General features: G+C 42.7%; 1 long non-coding RNA gene across 1 annotated transcript; it reads right to left on the bottom strand.

The window, feature by feature from the left end:
* Nucleotides 1–6,195: 6,195 nt before the first annotated feature.
* Nucleotides 6,196–21,633, bottom strand: LOC132649446 (uncharacterized). The gene is made up of 3 exons (XR_009587887.1): nucleotides 21,342–21,633; nucleotides 13,236–13,415; nucleotides 6,196–6,426 (listed from the first exon to the last, which is right to left on the bottom strand). It is a non-coding gene; the product is annotated as an uncharacterized LOC132649446 (long non-coding RNA).
* Between the last annotated feature and the right edge of the window lie 561 nt (nucleotides 21,634–22,194).

Here is a 22,194-nt window from a genome sequence, read left to right as displayed (position 1 = left end):
GTTTCATGAGGTGCCATTTATTGATTGTTGATCTTAGAACCTGTGTTGTTGGTGTTCTGTTCAGGAAGTTGTCTCCTGTGCTAATGAGTTCTAGGCTCTTCCTCACTTTTTCTTCTAACTGACTTAGTGTATCTGGTTTTATATTGAGGTCTTTGATCTACTTGGACTTTAGTTTTGTTCAGGGTGATAAATATGGACCTACTTTCATTTTTCTGCATGTAGACATCCAGTTGGACCAGCACCATTTGTTGAAGATGCTGTTTTTTTTCCTTTGAATGATTTTGGCTTCTTTGTCAAAAATCAAGTATTCATAGATGTGTGCATTTATTTCTGTGTCCGTTATTTGGTTTCGTTGATCCTCCTTTCTGTTTCTATGCCAATACCATGCAGTTTTTATTACTATTGCTCTGTAGTACAGCTTGAGATCAGGGATGGAGATACCTCCATATGATCTGTTGTTGTACAGGATCGTTTTGGAAATTCTGGGTTTTTTGTTTTTCCATATGAAGCTGAGAATTTTTCTTTCAAGTTCTGTAAAGAATTGTGTTGGTATTTTGATGGAAATTGCATTGAATCTTTAGATTGCTTTTGATAGGATAGCCATTTTCACTGTTAATCCTACCAATCCATGAGCATGGGCGATCTTTCCATCTTCTGATATCTTCTTCAATTTTTTTTCTTCAGAGAATTGAAGATTTTTTTCAAACAGGTCTCTCACTTGCTTAGTTAGAGTCACCCCAAGGTACTTTATTTTATTAGTGGCTGTTGTGAAGGGTGTTGTTGCCCTGATTTCTTTTTCGGCCCTTTTGTCTTTGGTATACAGGAGGGCTACTGATTTTTTTTTAGTTGATTTCTTTATATTTTAAGAATTTTTGTAGACATTAAGCAATCTCAGAGCTCATTGGCACTGTTGTCTAATGACTAATGGGGTTAAAAGGCCTTGATGGTACTTTAATGATAGGGTACATTTTAAAACTCCTTAAAACATAGACATTTAAAATGAATTGCCTTTACAGTAAGTGCAAGGTTGTGTGGATTGTATGTGTGTATGTGTGTGGAAGAGAGAGACCAACTGTTTTCCATCTCTATAAATTTTGGAGAAAAAAATTTCATATTTCTTCATATAGGATTTTATTTTCACATTTGATATTTCAAGGTTAAAGTTTAAAACTTCATCTTCAGAGGCAGTTTCTACAGGTTATCGGTCATTTGTCCCTTTCTGTCAGATCATTTCTTTCAAATGTTAGGGCCCAGCATTTAGTTTCCAAATCATTTTACTGGATAGTGATGCCCCCACCCCTGCAGTACAGTAGATCACAAGTTCCATGATGGTGCACTCTGGAAATGACATATCAAGCAACTGCAGTCTACTGTGAAAAGAAATAATAAAAAGAAACCCAAACACATCCTTCCTAAAACAGGGGCATGGCCAGTTCACCAAGTTGGGCATTGGTCACATCCTTTAAAGTTGGCAAGCATTTTGGTGAAGTCTAAAACTGTTCTCTGGTTAGGTAGGAAATGTCTTCTATGTGCAATCTTGGTAAACCTCCATCTCTCAGCTGAAAGGGACAAAAATAATAATTTCCTTTTACGATCCCATTCCATGGGTTTGCTTGTCAACCAGATGCAACTCTCCTCCACATTTTCTCAGGCAGAAGAAAGAAAATTCAGCCAGGGTAGCCGTTCCGCAAGGAGGGTCAGGTTCATAGTGATAATAGAAAGAGTCCTATGTTCACATACAGGAAACAGATATCTACATCATTTAGCCAAGATGTGGCTTTCTCATACATTGCTTCTGGTCTAAGTCATTATAATTAATTCCAGAATGAATCAAAAAGACATGAAGAAGATATTAATGAAAGGTTTATTTACCATTTTTGTCTCATAAGATGCTGCAGGCAAACATGAATGCTGTTCTTTTCCATGTACATTGCCTTTTGGAAAAAAGATTTCTACTTGCTACATTCATGGTCCTCTGTCTGGGATTGCGTGCAAAGTCATGGCCCTCTTATTTAGAAAATGTGAATATAGTATTACAGTACAAAGCTCTGGTCACAGTGTCTACTTTCAGAGGGTGGCATTGAAGCCCCAGTGGTAGGAATGTTCTGGAATGCTGGCAAAGGAGCAGAAAACAGTGTCCTCCCCACACATTTAGAAAAATAAAGGTTCGGAGAACATGGCGTACTGCTTATTAAAGGCTTTGCAAAACACCACACCTCAGTAAACATCCCCGAGAGGCAGAGGAAACACTGGCTCATGCTGCACCCCAGTGTCTTGAGCTCTGGCGTTAGTGACCCTGACAATAGCGCAAGCACTCAATGCCCGGCAGGGAAGGTGAGAGCCCAGGCCACAGGGTGACTCTTTAAACAAGCCCAGAGGCCTGTTTAAGCCCTTGCTGTGGGTCTGTTGTCCTAAGTGATGTTTGGGCCTTGGTGGTGACTCTGGTGGGTAAACAAGTCTCTTCCTGCTGTTGACTCTCAACAACTTCCTTTTTCTTCAACCCCTGATTGGTCTCTCTTGGTTCCCTCTGCATGCTCTGATCTAAGTCCAGCTGCCCCTTAGTCCAGTTCATTTCCTTAGAAGGTTTGCAGAAGCTGATGTTGCCACTCTCACGGACAGGGAGCAAGGAAAATCCAGTATTCAGCTTGTGATAGAGTAGCTTGCCAACTGGCATGCCCTGTACCCAAGCAATGCAGAGAACTATGGAGGTGACACGTCACTATCTGAGGAGAGGAGCCATGTGAGCCCCTATGGCTTAATGTCCTGCTTACTGAAACTGAAGAGCTCTTTTGTGTGCATGCTTATACCCTCCATTGGCTTGTCTTTTTGTTAGAGAACATATTTAGGGTTATTTTTACAGTAAGTCTTGGTAGCAGCTAGCACACGAATCCTTGCTCTATTCGCTTTCCTCCTTTTCTAGTGTGTTTTTAAGTGATTTTTATGCTTTTGATTTCCATAGAAACTTCAGTGTCAGTATCTAGAACTTCTGTGGACCTCTTTGGTCTTCTGTATTTCATGCATTTATGTTGTCAAAATAATTCACTGGCTCACTATTGTCAGAGGATAAAGTTCAACTTTTAAAAATGAATTTTTAAAATGTGTATGTGAGAGAGATAGAGAGGCAGACAGACAGACAGATATACACAGAGAGCAAGAGATACAGAGACAGACAGACAGACAGACAGACAGACAGACACACACACACACACACACACACAGACTGCATGAGCATGCATTAAGGCTATCAGATTTCCTGAGCCTGGAGTTCCAGGTGGTTGTGAGTTCCAGGAACCAAACACATGTCCTCTCCAAAAGCTGTAAATTATCTTACTGTTGAGCTGTCTCTAGAATGTGTGTCACAGTGTGTTCACTTATTTGACTTCTATGAGCACCGTAGCGATAGATGTCTGTATGTGTCTTGGATGTGCCAATAGTTGCTTTCAGAATATGCTGATACACGTCTTGAGAGCATTTAAAAATTGTTCTTGTCTATTTTTTCTGGTTTACAGCATTAATTTGGTTTTCACTGCGAACAGTGCTGTTTGTTTCCCTCAGAGGCTCTTCTCCTTGCCTACAATCCCTCCTCTCCCAGTGTCCATCCTGTTCTGCACTCATTGCTGTGACTGTCTGTCCTCTTCCTGGGATCTCATCTCATTCCGTTAACTTGGCCAACTCCCAGCACTGTGAAAATATATAATCATGTATAAAAAATATCAGTTAGTTCTTTCCTTCCAGAATATTTCTGAATCTCTACCCTTAGGATTACTTCCCTGCCCCTCGTCTCCACCTTGGACTTGACCTCACTCTGTCAAGGCTTTCTTTTCTCTATGTCTGCTTCATCTTGCGTGTCCTTTTAAGACCACATTGCATGATTTCCCATTCTTGCTAAGGATTCTGGTCACTGGACAATGACAGTGGCCTTCGTGCTAAACGACTTTTTCCCCAGATCAGATACTGACCACTTGAGGTTTGTCTGCCTGTGGCAGCTGTTTCTAAGTTTGCTCCATAATGATGGAATTATATTGTCTATGAACAGCAACATAGGAGATGTTATGCTAAACATCCCTGGGCTTCTGAGAATGTATAGAAGTCCGGGAGGAATCGCCTCCTTTGGAAACAACTTCCTTTTTTTCAGTCTTCCCATGCGATTTTGGTCTTAATTTCACAAAACCCAGTCTAAATCAGTTGCCCTTCTAGAGCTTGTGAGCTCTTGGTACAAGCGGAAGCTGTTCCTGAGAAATGCATCGGAGCTTTGTCACTTTGAATACTGCTATATGTGGGGGAGATTCTTTGAACGGTTCTCTACATTTTCATATCTATGCATGTGTGTTTGTGTGTGTATCTGGACACAAGTACTTGTGCCTGAGGAGGTCAGAACCATCCTAGTCCCAAGAGCAGCATTAAAGGCGATTCTGAGCCTTCCCGTATGGGTGCTGAGAAAGGAACTGGGTCCCCAGGAAGAGCGGCAAGTGCTCTTAGCCATGGAACCATCTCTCAGGCCCCATCAAATAAGGTTTTTCTTTCTGGGTAGAGTCTTGCTATATTACCCAGGCTGGCCTTCCACTCACCCCCTGCTCTTCCCAGCCTCCACCTCTAAGTGATCACAGGCTCTGCCCCTGTGCTTAGCATACTTTTGAATGGAAATGAAATGTCCAACTTAGCCTCTTAGTCTTCCCACATCTAAATGGCATCCAGAATGCGTTAAGCATCACTCTGAATCATGTAAGTTATAAATACAATATTTTATCAGTGCTGGTGGGCTGGACTGAAATCCTACCTAGGAGGAGAAGAGTCTTTTTGATTACATCAAAGAAAATGTAACCTAATTCCTTCTGTGTGGTAAGGGTACACACACCCCCCCTGTATCCGTCTGCGCATAAACACAGAGGAAGCAATGCATTGTGACACAGTCAAAAGTAACTGTTCCTTGTTGTCTGACTGAATCCACACCCCCTACCCCCAGCCCCCAGAGGGCTCCTTTGGAATGTTTGCTTCAGAATGGATGGCTGTTCTGCTTAAATGAGGAGAGACTTTTCTACAGGAGGCTGCCAAGGTTAAAACATTTAATTAGTTCCCAATTTAGACAGCCAGACTGATCAGTCAGGCTGTGTTCTGAAGCCTGAGTTTGTACATTCCTTGGGACTGGTAAGTGAGGTTTGGCCAGCGGATGTGGTCAACTGTGAATGGTTTGTATGCAGTGCACACCAGAGAACAGACTTTTCTCTAGTCCCACGGAGCTAAAGAGGGGTTAGGGGAATGAGAGCACAGCAAAGGCCTTTCTGTCTCTGCTCACTCACTAGTAAAGATACTTCAGTCTGAAAAGTCAGAAACTAAGAATGATACATGGAACTGAGGGGAGCGGCAGTCTGAGCTGAGTCTATAAAATTGTTCTCATTTTCAAGTTAACCATGATGCGGGCCATAACCTCAGACACACTGAATATTCACGACACCTGTTTTAGTTAATATTGCCCAAATAAATTACTATGCTAAAATGTGTATCTGTGTTGTACCTCTGGAAAAAAAAATCCAGTCTTTAATTAAGCTAACCTTCTGCTTTATTTCTATATCATAGGTCAAATCTCTTTAATTTACCTACACGTGGTAGCAATCTATTGCCCCAATTCTATCCTGTAGTTAAAAATTAGCCTGAGGAGTTGATGGGGTTTTTCTAGAGAAGGTCGCTGAAGTTCCTTCAGCGAGGGTCTCTCGTGGAATCTAGGCACTGGCTGATTCTTTCCATGAAACTCTTTCTCCTTCATAGAACTCTGGCTTTTCCTGCCAGCTCTCTAGTTCGGGTGTCTTAGGCACCAGAAGTGGCAAATAGCAGGTATGTACTGTTGCGTTTACACAACCATATCCTTTCAGCTTTTCACTATCCTCTTCACCTCATTCATCAAAATGCCCTCATTCCATGCTCATCTCCACTATAACAACATGTGTTATTTCTTCAGAAAGGCTTCTCTAACGTTCCTGTTGGGCTAATGGCCTTCCATCTAAGTTCTCTTTAACATCACAATCGACAAACACAGTGCCTGCTATAGCAGCCTCTATTAACATATAATATCACAGCCAAGGCAACTATCTTTACAGTGTCTCAGCTTGTGAGACAGTCACACAGGAGATAAAAGACTCTGTCATTCACATGACTCATATTAATATTCTCAGTGTTCAGCCGGAACTCTGCACAAAATACTAAAAAAATAATGTTTAATGACAATATGATAACAGACCTAATGGGAAACTTTTTTCTTATCTTCAAAACAACTAGATTTGGGTTTCATCCAAAGGACAATACAATTGCTTTGAAATATTTCCCTATGTCAGAATTCCCCAAGATGCTGAAGCCAAGAGTTGACAGATGAAGTTGTGTTGCCATGGTATGCTGGAGTGTATCACTTCCCTCTCTCTGCCTCGGGTGCTTCAGCTGGGGAGAGAGAAAGAGTTGTTGAGTTATAAAGGACTTCCTGATGATGGATTCCAGTGCTTCTCTGAGCTCCAGGAAACTACTTGATATGAGCTGATAAAACATTACATTGTGGTGAAATTTTCATTGGTTTTGATAATGCCAAAGATCTATGGGAAAGAATCAGAACAGAAACAAAAGGTAAAAAGGCGGTTCACTGAGAGGTATTTTCTTTGCAGATTCATGATCTCAGTGCATAGAAACTAAAGCAATGAAGATAAAAAATATACATGTAGGCCAAATAACATATGATTGTTTTAATGAGTGGATTGTATTCAGGGAGAGAGAACTTTTGTAAAGTAAACCTTGTAATTTTTAAACTCTTAATTAATTAAAATATAATTACATAATTTCCCCCTCCTCTGCATCCTCTCTTCCATGACTCTTCCCAAATTCATCAATTATCTGTTTTTCAACGGTTGCTGTTACATATACATATAAACAAATAAATACGGTAAATATAACGTTCATTGTCACCTGCATGAATATGTTTCTAGGCTTGACCGCTTGGTATTGGATAGCCAATCAGAAAACCTCATCCCCGGGGGGAAGACTAATTTTCCCTCTCATAGTGGCTGTTAATTGCTCATAGCTGTTCATTTAGGGGTGGTACCCTATCAGGTTTCTCCCATTGACCTTGCAGTGTCAACTTAGGTGAGAGTTATTCAGTTCCTTGTTTAGGCCGCCATGTTGTGATTTCATCAGTGTAGCTTCCAAGTCGTCTCACAGCAGGCTTCCTGTTCCTCTGACTCCTATTTACTCCATTTCCTCTCCCATATTCCATATATGTATGTATATATTCACTGGAGGTGGACACCCCACGGTCAAGTGTTCTCTGCATTTTGACTAGTTATGACTTTCAGTCATTGTCTCCTGTTACAAAAATAAATAAGTAAATAAAAAGCTTCTTTAATGACTAGTGACAGCTATACTTAATCTGTGGGGCCTAAGGACAAGTGTTTGGACTGCAGTTAGGAATTGCACTGGTTTAGAAAAATGGCAGGAGCAGGTTCTCCTGTGAGACCCATGACCTTGCTAGCTACATGCAGTAGACTGTTTATCCTATGAGTCCCTCACGAAGGCAAGTGGAATTTGACTCCAGTTTAGACAACTGTTGGTTACTGCCAAGATGCGAGTGGCATTATTGCACCTTCAGCAACAGTTGAAGTAGAGGTTCTGCATGAATTTGGGAGGGGCCATGGAAGAGATAGGATGGAGGAGAGGAGGAGAGGCAGGAATGATGCAATTATATCTTAATTCATTAAAAATTTAATTTTATTCAAGGCAGAGCTTGCCCTTCTGGTCATTGTTGGGCTTCTTGGCATCACAGCTGTTTAGGACTGCTGATTGCTCCTATCACTTAGCAGCTTACATAGCACTTTCCTGTACTATGAAAGCTAGTCTTTGGAAAGGAGGCTTTTAAGTCAGTTCTACCTCCAATCTTTCAAGTCCAAAGTGTGTGGCATCTTCAGCAAAAGAGACCTACCTTAAACCTCACGGAGGCAACCACGGGCAATAGCAACAGACTATATTGTTTGAGAATCTTTTGGACTCCCCTGACCAACAACTCAGATGGGATTTAATTGGGAATGAATACTCCAACTGAGAGTAAAAGATAACATTCTTGGGAGGCTTTTTGAGATATTTTAGCTGCTGTTTCAAAAATTAATATGAATGAAAATGAGAAGTCTTTATCTAAGGGAAACTCATACCTCTGAAAATATGTATATATATTTTAAAATACTTTGGAAATGTGTCTCTTTGTTCTTAGTCATTCCATTAAACAGTAAGAATTTTGTTCCTTTGGATCTTAGTAACACTCTTATCAGGTATCTAAAGAGCCCTGGAAACTTTGTCCTCCCAAACAAGAAACATGGTGGGGGAAAGGTAACTGTTAAACCCGAAGCAAAATACTCTGTAGCATTACAAAACACAGATACTTCTGAGGAATAAACTTCCAGGAGAACCTAGAATCTGAGAAGGATAAGCCACTAAGGCGATGTCCTATATTGTGTAAGAGAGGGGACTAAACAAACTGTCACATTCTAGCAACCTTGGTTTTACGGATAACAATGATGGGTTGTCACTCTCTGAAGCAGGCAATGCTGGTGTTCTCCCTTCCCTGGGAAGCACAACGGTCCATAGAGCAGGAATATCCTTGCAGAAGCTTGAAGACAGCTACATCACTAACCAGGTCTCTTTAATATGCGTAGAAAGAAAAAAAAAAAAAGATTTGCTGGTATCAACCACTTCAAGCTTCAACGAATCTGTTAAGTCACAAGATTCTAGGACAAGTTGCTTTGGTAATTTGCACTCACACTGTGAGCACTCAAGCTTTTCATGTGTCAAGCTTAAAAATAAGACAGGCAAATAGAATATTAACTGACCTCTGCTACACTCTACTACATTCTCCTAGGTTAATACTATGATAAATTCGTTCTGATACACTACCCACTGGTCACACAGGACAGAAGTAGTGATTGCATATTACCCATCCTTTTGAGAAATTGATATAGCTTCAAAAATTTATGAAAAATATGCGATTCAGCTGTATATATAGCAAAAATAAACATATGGCCTCCGCTTATCTTGGCGACTACTGTAAACACTGGGTTTTAATGATACGCTTAGTCTGGTACGGTGGCACAAGCCCGTGATTCAAGCACTAGGAAGGCAGAGGCAGGAGCATTGTTGGTTTGAGGCTAGCCTGGGCTACTGAAAATCTAACCTATCTAAAATAAATAAGTAAATAAGTAAAAAAAAAAGGGGGGGGGCATGGGTGGGTAGAGGCTTGCTGACAAGCGTGATATCTGAGTTTGATTGCTTGTGTCCGTGTGGTGGAAGGAGAGAACTGACTCCTGAAAATCGCGCTCTGACTTCTGCATGTATATCATGTAGCTCCTGCTCCAGACGATCTGATGAGCCTCCGTGAGCACCAGGCATACGTGTGGTGCATGCACACACAGTCAGGCAGACATTCAAAGGCGTAAAAATAAATCTGCTTTCAAGAGAGCTAGGACTGATTGACTGTAAGTAGAGCAACTACAGAAAGGAGTGTCCTTATCTACCTGAAAGGGTCTCTGAAGTTCTCCTCCCCTCCCTACTGGAGTTAGAGGCAGCTGTGATCCGGCACATGAGCCCTGGGAAGAGCAGTGGGCCAGCTCAGACACCGAGCCATCTTTCCAGCCCCAGCCAATGTATTCGTAAAGGTTGGATGCAGTGTGGCATTGTAAAATGTATCGATAAAGTTTCACTATCTTACTTTAAACTCCATTGCTCTATATTGATCTTTTAGTTGCAGAATTATATGCTGATCTTTTGAACTAAAGATATTTAAAGTGACCAGTGAGTTGACTCAGTCGATAAGGGTGCTTTCTATTAAGCCTGTCTCCTGAGTTTGATACCCAGGAACCACATAGTTAAAGAGAGAGAGAGAGAGAACTGACTCCAACAAAAATATCCTGTTATGACCTTTATAATATGCTGTGGTACAGGCATGCCTCTCTCCTCCAAATGAGAAAAATAGATGTTTTACACGCGCGCGCACACGCAAACACACGCAAACACACACACACACACACACACACCTTATCCACAGTTTCAAACTGTGTGTCAGGGTACATGCCTATAATGCCAGTACTCAGGAAGCAAAGATAACAGGATCACAGTACACTTGAACCCAGCCAAGGATGAAACAGTAAATTCAAGGCCAGCTGGGAGGCACAGGGGAACTCTGGCTCAGGAAAAATAATTAAAAAAAAAATTAAAATGAAAAAAAAAATCATTGTCAGCTTATCACAGTCTTACTGTGGTACAAGACTATCAGACTGGGAAAGTTTGTTCACTTTTGTCCTAATTTCACCTTTTCTCTCATTTTATCACTGCTTCCCAAAGCTTCAGTTGTTCTTCTTGAAAAAAGTAGAATCATTTCATTGTATTTGGGATGTTGTCTAGTGAAAACGCCAATCAGTTCAGTCTTAACACCACCACCATCACCAAATCAACAAAATACTTTTCCCCATGAGCGAACTGCTGCATCACAGAATAATTGCCTCATGGGCACCTCCCATTTCATCAGGAAGAACCTAAAAACACTTCCTGTAAAGATGTAGGGCTCAATAAAGTCATTTCTACTGCTTCATTAAAATCTTTCTAAACTGGTGAGTAGCACATACCTGCCATCCCAGCATTTAGGAAGCTAAAGCAGGAAGGGCGAAGTTTTGAGGTCAGTCTGGCCCACTTACTGCCCCTGAGGCACCGACTCCTAGCAAAGACACTGAGACTTTCAGTTATAAATGCTTAAGGCCTTTGTCTACACTGGTGCCCAACTTACTTCTCCAACTCAAACTAACCCGTTTACCCCAATCTACCTTCTCCTGAGTCACTTGTCACCTCTCTTCAGTCCCCACAAGTCTGACCTCCTCTCCGGCCACACAAAATCATCCCCCACTTCTCTCCTTTGCTGCATTCTTCTCTCTCCCCACAAGTTCCACCTATCTCCTTCTGTCTAGCTATTGGCCAGTCAGCTCTTTATTTTAACCAATCAGAAAAAGGCTTAGGCAGGTAAGGAAGGACAGAAAAAAGAAAAAATCTTACAAAAAGATTTGCCCAACAGCATAGCGAGATTACAAAAATCTCTAAATGCAACTGGATTAAAAAAAAAAACTTTAAGGTTACAGCAGTGGGAATCTGGTGACCCTAAGCCGTATGGGGGAGGTGGTTGCCAATTTGGGCAGAACTACAAACCTTTCAGCCTCATTGCCTTTGCACTGGAAGCATATCTTGTATAGCATACCTTCGAGACTAAAACTATCCATCTCACGGGAAAGCTTATTAAGACACAGAATGTTCCAAGGGGAGTTGAAAACATCCCACACTCCAGAGAAAACTCCATAAGCTCAGGAAGTTCCCAAAACTGAACAGATATTCTGGGCCTCTCTCCCCAGGTCTAGATGAAATTAACTGCAAACAAAACAAAACAAAAACAAAACTGTCTAGAAGAATCAGAGGTAAGCCGAGCTGCTTGGAAGAGGCTCAGACTTACTGATTTCCCTACAAAGGACATTGAGCTGCTTGCAGCTTAACAGGGTGCTCCAGGTTCGCAGCTTTCCTGAGTTGTCTGTCACCAGTGCTGGGTGGGCTTCTGTTAATGCCCTTTGAGTCAGGTATGATCCTTTAAGTAACCCTCAATGCCCCTAACACAGTAACTAATATTGTATGTGCACTAATCCTGAATGTTACCTAATAAAACCCGTAGCTTTGCCAAGGATTTAGTGGCATCTGTACTAGGTCTGTTGTTGTTCCCTATGTGGGAAGAGTAGATATTTGCTCATGTCTCCCGGGAAATAGTCTCACACAATACTACCAAAAAGCTAGACTGAAGCTTACAGCAAAGACAGGTCAGCTCTCTGTGTTGTACCAGAAGAGGCCATTTATTTACGTGAGCCCAGTGAACATCCTTGTTTGCCACCTAAAAGCACGTATTTAAACGTCGTATGTGTTTTCTATAGCAAGAACACAAGTAGATCATCGCAGCCTTGCAGAGTAGAAGAGCTTGAGACTGGGATTCAGGCAGGCAGAAACATGGAGAGAAAGGACAGTGCTTTGAGGGAAAGACAGCGGTCTTTTGAGTCCTTTGAGCTTGCTTCTGAATATTAACTCAGGTAGGGTAGACTGCACAAGAGTGGGCGGAGCATAACAAATGCCAGGGCAGCTACAAACTGGTCGACTCCCACGTACAATTCACCATGGTTCATCCCTTTGTCTCCAAAGTAAGCCCAGCAAGCTGATAAAACCACGCCTTCCACACTCTTGTGTTAAATTGCCACTTCTCCTGGATGATTACCGTGTTCTAAGCTCTCGAAAAACGGCATCAAGCTTCTTTGTGACATCTAAGCTGACCCTGCCGCTCTCATTTGAGCCTAAAAGAGGAAAAGTAAAGCAAAGCTGGCAAGCTGAGCTGGATTTCCCAGTAAACGCTAAACTTGCTTGAAGGATCTGGGAAACTGCAAGTTCCCGAGGAGGATTTGTTTATGCTTGATCTACAGGACCACAGGAGCGCCTGCCCCAAGACTGTCTAATCCTGGCCCTTGCTGGGAGCCACGTGCTGGGGAGAATAAACAACCACTCAAGGCCCCTGGTTTTCTGTGTGTGAGTCACGGAGGGGTGCCTGTTGGAGTGTTAAGAAAGATAAACACATGGCAGCTCACTGAAGCTTGTTGCTGGAAGCGTCGGCGCAGGCGAGAACAGACACCCATTGTTCAGGGCCTGTAAAGCGTTGCGCGGCTGGAGTCGGCAGTGCGTGCTTAGGGAGGACTAGACTTCTTGATGGACCAGAAAACGAAAGCGTATTGAAACTGAAGCAAACCAGAGGTGACAGGATGTTTTTGGGGGGTAAAGGGCGAAAAGACAGAAAGGACTGAGAGCAAGAAAACAGGGGTCAAGACCAAGGCGGCGCCCCGTTCAACTGAATCAGAAATTCTCAAAAGAAAACAAAACAAACACTGCAGAAAATTGCCCCTGCCATCACCTTGACCATGTCCATGGAAGGGAATGGGTGGAGGAGTTCGTTGTAAGCAAACCGACAACTGTATTCTCATGTGTCCATGGCTATAATGAGATAGTATAAAGAGTTAAGTAAGATTTCTCAGTCTGTTCGACGTCATAAATTTTTTTTTTTCTATAGAAGCTTGCTCATACCTTAAGCCTTTTGGATTTTGCACACTTACCACAACTCTTGAGAAATAGCATAGAGCTGGAACCAACTTTACCTGAAAGGAAGATGAGCAGCGGACATTGACCAGTATAAAATACACGACGGATGATCATACTGAAGAATGTGGGCTCCCTCCCTATAGGTTCAGTCTTCAGCACCAACACGGCCTGGAGCCCTTAACTTTACTCTTAAGACTAAGGCTGTCCGTGCTTCAGGGCAGTGTTTGTCCTGTGCCCTGTGTCCCAGAAAAATAAATAAATAATAAATAAATAAAAATAAATAAATAAATAAAAGCAATTGTGCCTGTGTCATTGTGGATGTTGAGGAGACAAACTGTTTTAGAATGGAGGCAGGATTTGAACAGCAGAAGGCCTTAGGGAAGAGGAAAAAAAAAAGTATCTAGTAACTCCAAATTCTTGCTGTCATACGGTATAAATGCAGTTTATCCTTCCATAACAAGTCGGTGTTTTGTTTTTTTTTTTTCTCGGCGTTCAGCAAACTTCCTAAGAGAGGAGTTTTCTTACTTCTCCTTTGAGCTTCGGGTCTCAGGATTGTCACTTACAACTAGTGAGGTGTCACAACAGTGGCAGTGGTGGCTAAACAGCATTCTGCATGTTAAAAAAATCATATTACTCTTAATTCTAGCTGCCTCTTTTATTGTTACTCACCTAACTATTATGTGCCTTCAACAGAACATCCAGATATTACAAAACCAGATGCACTTGTCTTTGTACTCAGTCCTATAAAACCTGCAGATTTACATGTGTATGTATATTTTTCATTTTGACAATCTGTGTGTCAAGGTAGGACAATAAAATGTGCTACTTTTTAATGGAGTGCTGGGGCGATTTAAAACTCGAAGAGTAAGACATGTGTTACAGTGGCCTCGAAGCTTACTCTTTTTGTTGAGCTGTGCAGCCCTACATCCCACGCTACAGTGCTGTCCAAGTCACCAGCATTGAGCAACTTGGCTCACCAAGACTGAGTTTCAGCAGGAAAGCCAATGGTGTCCTTCTAACCTGACAGTACTTCATTTCTTCACCCATAAAACACTGCTAGATGCCCTGTGTCCTGGACGTGTGTAGCTTCCTCTCCGAAAAAAAATAAAAAATGAGGTTTGCTGGAAAACTCACTCATTTCTGTGCCGTGACTCCTACAGTTTCTGTACTGGGCAGGATACCCTGCCTTGCTTAGCAAAAGGTGCAGGAGAAATGGCCACATTTTCAAGTCACCCTTCACCACACTGTTTCATTTAGTGCTCACCCCACCGCTGTCTCAGCTGCCTCTCGGGAAGTGCTGTTTGATTAATTGCATTTGAATATGATAAAATAGGATGCGAAGTAATTTTGTACTCACGTGTACATGTGACATCCAAGTGTACAAATTAAATATATACCTTTTTAAGGAATTTGCATTAATAAAGAAACTAAGTGAAAGGGTGGAAAAATGTTGTACCCATGTTGGGTGCTGCTATTTGTACCTAGGAATTTCTTTCTTCCCTGTACTATGGAATAAAAGCCATTTACTATGGTAGGCAACTAACTCCAGGGTAGGGAGGCTACACTGGGCGGTCTCCAAAAGCAAATGGCAAACTTCGGACTCCCACTGAGCAGGGTCCAGCATGCAGGGTTGTGAGGTCCTGCCTCTTGCCATTCCTTCTTTTCACCTTGAGATCAATTTGTCCAGGGGCTGTGTTGTGGCATATCCACTATGGGCATCTGACTCAGGTTCTCTGGCATGCCCCGAGTCCTTAATCCTCAGACTTATACATGACTCTTTGAGATGACCCTGCTGCTCATTTTTATCCTTAGTTATATCTCAGCTAGTCTCAAGAAAGAGACTTCTTTTCTTCTAAGGAGAAGTTAAAGATTCAGACAGTGCTTTCTGCATAAACCATCGCGTGGAGATGTCATTTCTCTGCACTCTTTGTTCATTCCTGTTGTGCTTAGGAGATTTAGGATAAATCATTTGGGGAATAATAGCTAAACACTGAGAAGGAATGTAACATTTGGCTTTTAAGCGATGTCTCACTTTCATAAACATGTTGTGTGAAGTGTAGTGTCAGTAAGATGAAGTAGGACTTTTGATGGACTCAACAGTGTAACATTCCAGTTACTCATAATAGCCATTATTTATGAAAAGTGGTTTAAAATTAGTTATATTTTAAGAAACAATGTCAGAAGTTAACATTATCAAGAGATAATTATGAATAACCCTTCCCTAAATGCTGAAAAATCTGACTAGAATATCCAAGACACCATCCTCTGTATAACGGAGAATACCATCTCATAGCCTCACTATTATTTTCTTACTTTTTTATTTCTTAAAACTCTTTCCTTTAAGAACACCATTCTAGGGCTGGAGAGGTGGCTCAGTGGTTAACGCTCTTGATGCTATCTCTTGCAGAAGACCCAGGTTCAGTTCCCAGCACCCACATGGTAGCTCACAAACATCTGTATCTCCAGTTCCAGGGGACCAGGTAGCCCCTTCTAGCCTATCATGGATGCCGCACACATAAGGTACACTTCAAAGTTCTCAAATAAATAGCCATGCACATAAAATCAAACCACACAAAAGCTCTTCAAAAATACAAAAACACAAGTTCCACTCTATAAGTTTTGTAAGTACAAAGGTACTCTCTGCTGTTTTTTTTCGCACAAAGTTGTGGTTAAAGGCTGGAGATGCTGCTCGGTTGATGGAAAGCATCACAAAGACAAAGCCTGAAAGCCACACACTCAGGAGGTAGGAGCAGACACATCAGAAGTTCAAGGTCATCTTTGTGCTACATTACATGAAACCTGTCTGAAATGAAATCTGGGCTCATTGTGCTATTGGTTTCAACTCATTTGGGCGACTGTCACAGGACACGACAGAGGTGATGGATAAAGGATAAAAGTCAAGTTTGTATTTCAGAGGCTGGTAAGGTCCAGGCCAAGCATCCTCTCTCCTCTTTCTCTTGGGCTGTCGTAAGCAGTCCTTTGCTTTTTAACTCTGAGCGCATGCATCTTTCTTTATCATGATTTTCTTTGTCAGTCGACAGGCCTCTCTATTTCAGGACGTTTCCCCGACCTGGCTTCGTTTTGATGTCAGAGTTTTTCTCCCTGCGTTTGCCATCTCTCTTTTCTTTAGCTGATGGAAGTGCACATGGTTGCTTTCATGTATCTGATTCTTGGGCCCTTCCACTGTGTCCGCACCTTAATTTCTTAGATTTTCATGCCTTCTTCCAAATGGTGATCAGTAGAACAAAGCTCTGCCCAGAAGCTGATTATTGTTACCAAGCTGATTAATTATTTTTTTGACCACCTGACAGTCTTAGCTATTTTAGTCATTATCCACCAGAAATCACGTCAGGCTTGGCAAGCTAAGCAGAGGAAGCTGTCCGTTTACATTCTGCTATCTTAATCTTCTTATTAGTCAGAGAAGGTGATGAGATACGTGTGAGACAGAAAAACATGAAATCATGTTATTAAGAATGATAGGGAAAAAAATCCACTATGTTTTTCTCTCGCTAAGTTTACACAAGGGGTTACTTCTTGAGTCCTTTGAAGGCTCCCTATCAGACTGATGAAATAGGCGTTGAGTCATAGAACTAAGGAAAACATTACACACATAATTGCCCTCATAGAGCTTAAACGTCTGATGCAAAGAGAGAATGTTGTCACAAAGTGACCTTGCTAACTCAGCAGGGTGTCTGGTCAGGGACCATCCAGGGGCTGCCCACAGGCTGGGCATGGCCAGCAATACCATCAGCTTGGCCCCAATGGTTGCCGTTAACATTTGTATGACAGAAACTTGTATAACTAACTTAATTTTACATTAAAATCTGGTGTCCCTATTCTCTTGAAAAGTCACAGTTGGTAGCTAGCACCAGAGCTCTGTTCTCTAGTTGCAATGTTGAGCAGAGAGCAAACTTTTGCCCCCCTGTGGGCCAAAGAGCTCCAGGTCAGTCCTTATTAAGCCACAATGTTTCCTGACTCAAGATGAAATGTCAATCACATTCTCTAGGGGTAAGAGTTATTTAGTTTAGTTTAATTTTTTTCCCTGGTGCTATAAAGACAATTGGTTTGTTGGTTTTATGTGCACAGGCCTGTGTCTAGGAAGACAGAGAACAGAGGATCTGGGCACTTACTGGCCTCCTGTCTAGCCAATCTGTGAGCTCTGCCTTCTGTGTGAATATATGCACACACACAGGAACACATACGCACATATGCGCACACACACAAATATAAATAATGTTTTCATGGAACCATTTTATTTTAAATGAACAGCTAAGGGTACTGTGTCTTTAAAACTGAGTTTTCTTACATGTTTCATGGGGGAACGTTATGCAGCCTCCTGTCTTGTGCATTCTTCCTGAGTCCTTGCAAACGTGCTGGCTTGAGACTAATGTCTTATACCCGTAGAGAGAAGCAGAACCAGGCTGTGGATATAGCTCAGCAGCACAGCACTTTCTTGGCATGTGTGAAGCTTGAAGCTCCCACACAGCAAGAACAAAGCAAGACGAGAGCAGCAATGACTTCCGAGAAGAGAACTGACTTCCCAAGTAGGGTGAGTTGCCACAGGGAATGCTTCTCACAGGTAAGCTATTAAATTATGGTGGGCGACACGTAAAATGCCAATGAGACAGAAAGATGGAGGGTTCGAGGCCAGTCTGGACTGAATAGTGAGGTCTAGGCCAGCCTGCGCAGCAGAGTAAAGCCACGCGGCAAGTGCAATAAGAACTACAGCAACAACAAAAATAAGACAGTTGGAATGTGTTTGCTCATTGTTAGATACCCTCAGGTAGCCTAGGCAGGCCTCAGACTTTCTATCAACTCCAGGATGACCTTGACGTTCTAATGCTCTTGCCTCCTGTTAGGAATGCAGGTGAGCACCCCTGTGCCTGCTTCATGCGACGTTGCAGAAGGAACCCAAGGCTTTGTGTGTAGTAGGTAAGTGCTCCATCAACTGAATTATATCCCCAGCCTGCTATCTTCTCCATTTTTTTCTTAAAAATCATTAGCATTAAATTTTTATTCTGTGGGCATCTGTGTATGGGCATGTTCATGCAGGTATGTGTGCTTGTCAGGAGACAACCTGTGGGAGTCTATTCTTTCTACCATGTGGGTTCTGAGGGGAATGTCAACCTCAGGTCCTTGGGCCCAGAAGCAGGCTCCTTTACCTGCTGGGCCATCGCTCTGGCCTTAATTTCTAGTTTAGATATTTTTGCAAGTTTAAAACAGTCAAAACATAATACTTCTCTGCTGCACATAAACATGTTTGGAAGGGTGCTCAAATCTGAGGGTTGAAGCTCCTGATCAAACAAGGGTGGGGTTCCTAATCATGGGGAACCTGCACCTTCATTATAGATGAGGGTTCTGAAGCCCTGTTGAACCCTGATGCTCACAGTTAAGAGTATGCAAAGGCCTAGTTAAAAAAATACACACTGGCTTTAAATCAAGTGTTTTCAAGAACAGGACACTAACACAAGGACAGGGAGCTCTCCTCAAACAGACGGGTAACGTTGTCCCATAGCACAGATTTCTCCTGGTGGGCTCCGACAGTTTCCTTTCTTGAGAACCATGGCTCCCGATCAATGTCTCCATGGCCAGAGGTTGCCTGCTGTGGCCCCATTCTTATTGGCCAGCTCTCCTTGGCCTGCATCTGCCTTCTTTTCCTGTGGAAATAAAATCTACAAGCAGGAGAAAGGACATATTTGGTAATGTTACGCTCCTCAGCTTCCTCCTTAAGGCCGTCTCAGCTGCAAAATGTCAAGGGAAAAAATATCCCTCCAACTTGGAATGAATTCCAGACAGACCCTGATGCCTGCAAACTTTTCAGAGGGAGCCAAGCACAGGAAAGCCAAACATGAAGAAGGTTCATTATTCGACTTCGAGAGACGTTCAAATAATCAGACACTCTGGTATTTATGATTTTCCCCCTCTCAGATGGCGTGCAGCTCACAAGGCTCCCCTCCCTTTACCACTGATTCTGAGCTTCCTTTTAAATGAAACCACAGCGGTTATAAAAAGACTCTCCCATTACTTGTAAGCCGCAAGGACTCCAGGAGACGCTATGTTCGTACAGGCTCTTCAGGGCTGGAGAGCTGCCGCTCCTGATTATTAGCCTGGGGAGGGAGGGCAGGCCAGGAAGTCAGACACAGTGCACCTTGACCATGGTACTGGAGTCCTCATCTTGTTCTCAAGTGTGTGCCAAAGCTTGCTGCCGTTCACAGCATTAATGGTGAAGATCTTTACTAAAAAGCACTTGTTTCTTTCACTGGCCTTCCTTTTCCTAAGGAGGTGTGGGCTCACCATTGTACCCTTACCCTCCCAGTTGGAAAATATGCCTCCAGGACTGTTTCTGAGGTTTAGTTTGGGGAGATCTTCTTCTTTCTCCTGGCACTTGGTACCTTTTCTCTTTTCATCCAATGCCACATGCTGGCAGAGAAGAAAGGAAGCCGAGTTTGTGATCCAAGCTTTATTAAGTTGCCGCATACACATTTCCTCTCATTCCTTGGTCTTCGTTTCTAAACGCCACAGTGTTTGTTTGTCCTTGGTCACCCCACGCCTTTATTTGGATTCTTCAAGAAGCTTGAAAGCTTCCGTAGATCCGTTTTGGCAACCGGTGGAAGTGTCCACACGAGGTAGGGGATGTTCTGTCTTCACCCATGGTCTCCGTGAATAAGGGTCCTTTTCTCTTTTCCTGCAGTGCCCAGTGTCTCTCTGCTGGTTTTGCTCCTCAACAGTCTCGGGTTTGTGCTAGTTCCATGGTGATCAACCATTAGGTCATAAACATTAGATGTGGTGGCATCACTGAGTGAGTCAGTGGGGAGGAAGCCGGCTGGAAATGCAGCTGAGAGCCTCTGTTGACAGACGGATGCCTTCTTAATCACAGCCTGCAGAGAGTGGAGCCTTGCCCTGCCCAGTTTTGACACCGATTCACAAACCTGGACCGACCGAGCAACTGATCTGGAGGAGGCTGGGGAAACCCATCTGAGGGCACACTATGTTTTTCCTTCCACGCCTCTCACTGGGCAGCCATGCTCCAAGAAGAGGTCAAAGTGAACAGGGAGGTCTTTCTCACAAAGCGAGTGCTTGCATTTTTCAAAGTCCTGTCTGTTCCTTCTGAGACAAATATAAACTAAGTTTATGTTGTGAATCCTTGCTTATAGTGTAATTACGTGAAATAAATTTTCTTATAGCATAATTAATGTTGTAAAATTGCTGTTTAGTTTCTCTATTTTTTATTGAGAAACTAGGTCTAAAAAGAGCTTACCTTTTGGAAGGAGGAAGGTCATGGGAGACGATTGCATTATAGCCATCTCACCATGTCTGCAGGAAACGTGTTCTAATACTCTCTATGGATCAGAAAATGTGTGGCGTACTCATTCCTTATGGAATATTTGCATATCACCTGTGTAAACACTTCATATACTTTGAATAATCTCTAGATCTAGTATCTGACACAATGTAAATGCTATGTAAATAGTTGCTATCTGATATGTTTTATGCAATCATGAAAAGATAGGTGACATCCCTGTTCAGTATAGACAGGCTCTTTTAAATACTTCCAATTTAGAGCCGGTAAACCCACAGATGCAGAGCCCGTGGCTGTGGAAATCCATCCCTGTGTCAGTGATCCTTATCTGTATGAAGCCTGAAGCACTACTGAAATATCAGGTACTGTAGGCGCAGTTCCTCAAGCCCATGCTTCTTTTTAGAAGAATTACTTTAAGATTTCTAAACTCAGAGAGCAATATGTTGTAAGTCGTGCTAGAATGTGAGGGGACTGGTATGTAAGGGAAACAATGCTCTTTTCTGTGGCCTCTATCAAGAAGCACTCAGCATTCCTGACAGCAGGTCAACCTTTATCTTGAAGGCACGCTAGACCTGAAGGAGAGCATTCTGCCTGGGGATCAGGTTCTAGCATCTCACTGGGATGCAATGTAAAACCACCAACACTTCAATACAAACACACTTACCATGGCTCAGCTTAATAGAAGATAGCATTTGGATGCTCTAACTAACACTCCCTAGAGGCTGAGGGTAGAGTAAAGGAAAATAATTTAAAAATCCAATGAAGAGATTCAGGCAAGATACCAAGGAAGAGATTTTGATATGGGGGGGGGGGGAGAAACTGAAAAAAGACCTATTGAGAAGAGCCTTTCAGCAGTGCCTACCTCAGTGATCCAGATGTGGTCCTGAGAGAGGGACAGAGCTGTTTTCTTCAAGACTTGAGGCTCCCTACATCACCAAAAGCGGAAGTGTACCCTACTCAGGCCTGTCAACAGTTGTCCGTTGGCTGGTGAGATAGCTCGTGACAAAGTGCTGGTCTCAAAAGCATGAGGCCTTGCCTTTGACTGCCCAAAGTCACGAGAAACAATAGGAAACAAAATGAACAAAGTGTCACTCGTGCTGGCATGAGTCAGTGCTAGGGACACAGGAGGACCCCAGGGGTGGATCGGCAAGCCAAGCAGCTTAACACACCTGGTGAATTTCAGGCCGGTGAGAGATTATCTCTCAAATTAAGCAACCAACCAAACAAACAAATAATACCCGAGGACATCTGAGGTTGTCCTCTCAACTCCTTACATGTCCACACTCACTACAGTACTCGTGAACCCACCCACATGAACACACACCCACACATACACACATGAACACACACACACACACACACCACGAATGATATCGTCCATTACCGGGAGAGCACTCCTTCATGGAGGCTGACTGGGAAGACCTTTGATTCCATTTCTCTTGCTTCACCCAGGAACACATAAAGGCATAGGAGGTCACTGGAGACTGCCGGAGGGCAGAGCCCAGAACACACTCAACCATGGCTCCCCATTCTCTGTGCTTTCCGCACCAGGCTTACACTGTATACAAACCTGTTCATGACACAGCCCCGCTTCTATTTTTCCCATGTCACTACAGACTGAATTCTAGAAATGCTTTTGTAAGAATTTTGTTTACTAAGTGGGGCAGAGCTGAGAAAGAAATATGAGAGCCCTGGGGACTGGTGTAGCTAAATAA

This window comes from Meriones unguiculatus, chromosome 20 (genome assembly GCF_030254825.1).
Source record: "Meriones unguiculatus strain TT.TT164.6M chromosome 20, Bangor_MerUng_6.1, whole genome shotgun sequence".
Taxonomy (NCBI): domain Eukaryota; kingdom Metazoa; phylum Chordata; class Mammalia; order Rodentia; family Muridae; genus Meriones; species Meriones unguiculatus.
This window is presented reverse-complemented; position numbering and strand designations above follow the sequence as displayed.